We start from the raw sequence: 6,000 nt of genomic DNA, 5'->3' as shown, positions 1-6,000 counted from the left end.
GTAATTTACCGTTTTATTTGTGATCGCCCACTGCAGACTGGTCACTCCTTCTTGGATGTCCACAGCCTGCCGTGACCAGGCACGGATTTTGATAGTAAGATATAGGACGATCACCGTCTCGTGGAAGCGGCCTTCACCGGTCGAGAGTCCATCCCAAAAAGAAAGAAGGATAGTTTAAATCTCCCGGTTAGATGTTACATCTGAAGACCAACGAGTGCAAGGACTGTGACAGGGGGAGGTTATCAGTGCTGCCCCTATTAAGAGAAATAACTCACGCTATACCAATGTGACGTAGGCCAGCTACGCAATATTATTGGTCGTACTAATCGCGCCTAATACACTATAACGAAATGTCAACGTGGACTACAAGATGGCGGATCCAAACCATAATGCAATTTCCTACGCAGTTCCGACTTAGATAATGCAAAGGTCGAATTTCCCAGCAATGAGGAGACAACTCCTTTTCGGTAAGCAGAAACTGACAAAACGAGATATAACAATATGCTCAACATTTTAACGATCACTTTCAAATATCCTGATGGAAGATTTATTGATATCAAGTTTATATGACTAGAAGTGTCTGTTTTTAAAAAGGGAGAATGAAAGCTGTATTACCTGCTATTTTTGTATATTGGTTGCAAGAAAAGATGCAAACATTTAGCATATGACAGGAGAACCTACTAGCTGATCATTCCGTGTAAACATTTTAAATGGCAGTTCATGGCTTGGCTGGTTGACCATGTTAATGCCAAGGAACAGTTTCATATGGCAACTCTTAGTTTGTAAAACATAATATTGCCAGGGCACAATTTTATTTGACAGTTCTTAGCTTGTCAATCATGCCATAGCCAGGGAACAGTTTTATATGGCAGTTTTTAGCTTGTGAACCATGCTACTGCGAGAGAACATTTTTATATGACAGCTCTTAGCTTGTGAGCTCTGCTACTGCAAGGGGACAGTTTTATATGGCAGCTCTTAGCTTGTTAACCATTTTACTGCCAATGAGCAGTTTTATATGGTAGCTCTTGGCTTGTGAACTATGCTATTGCCTCAGCTGTTTTATTATGACTGTATCAAAGTGTTTAAACTAATCTGACTTCATGTTCTTTTGGTGAAATAAAATCAAGATTAAAATATTGTTAGAGAGAAGATAATTTTAGCAGTCTATTTAAAAAAACTGAATTTAAAAGCAAGGATTATTCAAAATTGAGACTTGACAAAATAATTTTAAGTTTGCACAATTATTCAAGTCAATTATTCAGGTCAAAACACATACTATATTTTGATGTACAAGCTGATAGCACTCTGCACTTGCCAGTATCTTCTTCCTCTGGGATTTCTCATCTACTTCACATACGCCACTCACAGAGCCTTGAGGCCCAGTGAAAGACCAGACGGAGACAGCAAAGAAAAAGTTCTTAGAGAAAAGTGAGTCGAGTTTCTTTTAGTTAATGTTTTATGAGACTATTTCTTATTTTATGTCATGCATGTTGAACTTTAGTATTTAATCGTTGTAAAAATCTCGAGCATTTCCATAAGTCTACCGACTTGTTCAGGCGTTTTTGAACTACTGAAAATATGAAAACAGAAAGTACATGTAGGACATAACATCAATACAAAAATTAATCTGTATACTGTGCACCCTAAGGATACGATTTTAATCCATTTTAGGGTTAGCATCATATGGTGAAAAAATCGTATGGTGTGGTATAGAAACCATAGTAATTATATAATGCAAGCGACCCTGGTGAAAATCATCAAAATTTTATACCAGTACTGTACATATTAAAGATTAGTAACAAAATAGGATGCTAATTGTAAAAACTATACATGTAGTTACCTGCAATAGCTTAAGTATATTTAGTGGTTATGATTTTGTGCACGTACACACTTGTGTGTGAATGCTCGCAGAAGTGTAGTTTGGTATGTTCAGCTAAAGCTGTTAAAATCTTGGAACAAAGAACCCGTGTCGCAGAAGGTTTGAACTCAGAACCTCCCGTTCACCAGCCCAATTTCTTACTAGTTAAGCCACAGGAGCTTGATGAATTCCATAGGCGATATAGTAGTAGAGCAGGAGGGCATCAAAAAGCTGTCAAAAAAAGTGATTTATTCCTTTTGAAGGTGGGCTATGTAATAAGAGTGGCATCTAGATCAGAATTTTGAGTTGATTTCAAATATCTGGTTTCTACACCTCTCAGATTGTTCATTTTTGAGCAATATACTTAATATATTATTTTAATTAAATAAATGTCCATAGTGCTTTATGTGCTTCTACTAACAATGTGATAATGAAAATGGCATATAAATACTAAATAATTAGCAATAACCTAAGTTGGAATTAATTCTGATAACACTAAAATATTTATTATTCAAATATTAGAATATTACTATAATTGTATTATATAATATTATGTATTCTCAGTTTGGTTGGTTGATATCATGGCAGCTTTACAGTTTGTCCTTGTTATTCCGCAACTCCTATATCATTACAGATCTGCAAAACAAAATGAAAAGTATTTTTAAAGACTCAGACCATGTATATATAATATTTTAGTATACATATATTCATCATTAATGTTTATTATGTTGAACCGTGTACTTTATTATGCAAGTGAAATAGCAATTAGTCTTTTGTACGGTATGACACATACGTATTCCAATCAAACATGAAGCACACCTCTGGTTACAATACCACTCTAATACTAACCTTCTAATTCATAGTCATTTGAGTTTTCTGCATCACTACTTTCATCTCCATCCTCTTTATTTTTATTGCTACAGCAGCTGCATCTGCACACGTCTGTACACTTGAGATCTGTATTGTTGCACTGACAGTGACGAGACTGGCACCCAGTTTTACATCGACAAAACATGTTATGAGCACATCAGGAGGTGCTGGTTGTTGTGTCATCCATCTAGCTTTAAGCTCTCCATCTTCCATAAACCATCCATGTTGCTGGGGGATCGGGCATTGAAGATGATTTGCTTGGCTTTTCTCCATATCACGGCCTGGTAGGCAGCCCTAGATATATAGAGATTTAACTCATCTAGTGTGAGTGGTAGGTTTGATCGTGATGTGCGAGACGGTCAGCAGAAAATTTATACCGTGCTTCATTGATGGAATTTGTCTCTTCACCATATAATCTGCATATGAATGTCTCAATAGATTCTATTATTGCACTATCAACTTCAAATCTGTTCCGAATGATTTCAGTGTGTTACAGAATTCAGGATTGTTCTTTAGCAGCTTGAAGAAAGTTATCTTCCCTTTGGAATAGAATACGCTTACACTGTCGCATCCACTTAGAGCATGGAGCCCGAGCAGGGCTTTTCATCGTTCGGGTGTGAGGACGGTAGACAGACAGCCTATGTTTACATATCTCAACTGCTCCTTACCACAGCAGTAAATGAGTTTCTGTGATGGCAGCTCATCCACTAAAGATAGACATCTTAGGAAAACATCTGTGTCCTGGCACTTGACTAGAACTTGTGAGCTGGGTTTGTCTTCCATTATCTTTGCGATATGTGATAACATGCGTATCTGCCTCCTCATGGTCTGATGACAAACTATCTATTTGGCTTACAGCAATTGATCTATCAAGGTCATAGCTGATCATGTGGCATTTTTGAAGAAAAGCTGTTACAAGATCTACTTTCTGCCTCACAGTTGACTTGCTCCATGTATCCTTCAAATATTTCACTAGGGCAGTCTTGTTTGATCCATCTGCTAAAAATTTAGACCATTTTGGCACTGATTAGTTCGGACTAAACACAGCAACCTTCTGCCTTCCTTTCACATATTTACGACTTCTCTCACCTCCATTAATGCTGATATCAGGGTGTGTGTCACAAACAAAATCCACACGACATGTGTGATGCACGCTTGCAATACTAACTATCTGTTGCAAAAGCTGACTTGCCACCATGTCAAAAGTTGGAGGAGATTTCAGGGTCTGAATTTCGGCCATAGCATCAACCACAACAGTGTCAAAGACTGATAGCTGATCCTGGTTAACATAGATTGATGGTTGATCATCAGCATCTTTCTAAACAGCAGCCATCAGAGCCGACTTATCAGTCTTCAATATAGAGCCATCAGAGTTAGCCAGGGACCAGCTGATGTTGCCAAAAGAGAATGATAACACTTTTCTCAAATCCAAGTTATGCTATTGGCTAATCACTAACAAATTCTCAAGCAGTCTGTGGGAACACTCTAGGACTTTTTCTTTTGATTTTTTCTTAGCTAATGGTAATGTGGTGAAGGTTTTGAGCTTGTTTGACTTGATGGATGTATTGAAATCAATTTCTTGGATGCTTAACCTCTTCTGGACAAATTCTGAAAGCTGTTTCTCTCCTATCACATTTGCCATTTCAAGATCCTGCTTTACTTCAATGGAGGATTTTGCGCCACTGGTAATATGTACTAGCTTGGTGGTTTGAAACGCAAACGGATTTATTCTTGCTGTCATGAGTCTTTCATGGCTTCTCCCATTTCCTCATCAGCCTTCCATGCCTTTTCATGCATCTCATAACTTGCTGTATCCGAATCACCAAGCACTAGCATCTTCTTCATGTTTGTATGTACAGCTGTTCGTTCTGGGTGAGATAGAGTCAAGCGTTGAGAGGCCGATGATTTCCTGGTAAACCCTATGATTCCACCGTGAGACTTTGAGTCTATTTTAACTGTTTGCTAAATAGATTGATCACAAGCAATAGAGCTGAATGGACAGTGATGTCGTGATTGATAAGTAAAATACCCCTTCTTCATAAGAGCTTCATACGCCTTGCCATGCGATACTTTCAGATTAGTCATCTCTGCATAGAACAACGTGCCATATCTAGCGTAGTTTGTGTGGTCATATGCAAAAAAAACCAAAGAAGGATCATACATGTAATTATCTATTCATTTATGCCCAAATTGTAGGCTATAACACGTCATGTAAACTGCAAGGTGTTAGTTTTGCTTCTTACAAAATGTGCAGACAAAAATGAAAATGTTTTCTTTTTCTCCCACCAAAGTACCATCATCATGGAGTAACCATCATGAATTTGTAAAGTAATAAATATCTAGTCTCACTTCTTCTGATTTGTCACATTCTTTCTGTCTCTTTTCATGTCTTTTCTCAGCTCTTTCCATAACAAGTTTGTTACAATACTTTTTATAACAGGCATAATGACATAACAAGTCTGAACTCTCATCAAAGTTTTCAATGCTTAACACTTTCTGAGCAATTTCACATGGAATGCTCTCCTCTTCCAATATCAACCATCTGTTTGAGTAATGTTTGGCTGTCTCATAATGAAGTTTAGTCACTCTGACTAGGGTTTCATTCACAGACTGATCAAGACAGTGAAACAAGTAGTCCAGCTGCATCCTTGGCATGGGTTAAGAAATGCTTAGGTTGACCCACCAAATCTCAAATAAAAGCATTTATTAATTTTCGAGATTATAAAATAGTTTTCTTTGTCCGATATGTAAGATTTTCCAAGCAAACTTGGAGTTGCCCCCTCCCATTTCGAAAGTGCTTTCTAGCTCAGAAATGTGTGAACATATAAGTGTAGAAACATTATAATTGAATTCAGCATAAATTTCTGACTATGAAACACCTTTGTTTGAATAGCCCACCCTCTGAAGGAAAAGGCTAAAAGATAAATTTATGATCTTGCTCTACTATAGGTCACTATGTGAGTGAAAACAGCTACCACTTTCTGTTATGACGCAATGTAACGGCGCTCTTATTAGTAATATTACTCAATTTAGCTATTGGCAATATGCCAGGTTAATAGCTAGTAGCATTGTTTATAAGTTGAGTTTATAAGTGTGGTATTGTTATCACTGTTTATAAGCTGATTTTTAATACCAGTGAAACGGCTGGCACAAGTTCCACACGTTACTACATATAAATTTCTTAGCTGCATTACCCGTTTACGAGAATAGATTCACATACAGAAAGAGGTTTATTGAGAGTTGTCTTTCATACTGTAAAACAACTCTAAAAA

This window comes from Watersipora subatra, chromosome 9, assembly GCF_963576615.1.
Source record: "Watersipora subatra chromosome 9, tzWatSuba1.1, whole genome shotgun sequence".
Lineage (NCBI taxonomy): Eukaryota > Metazoa > Bryozoa > Gymnolaemata > Cheilostomatida > Watersiporidae > Watersipora > Watersipora subatra.
Note: the sequence above shows the minus strand (reverse complement) of the source record.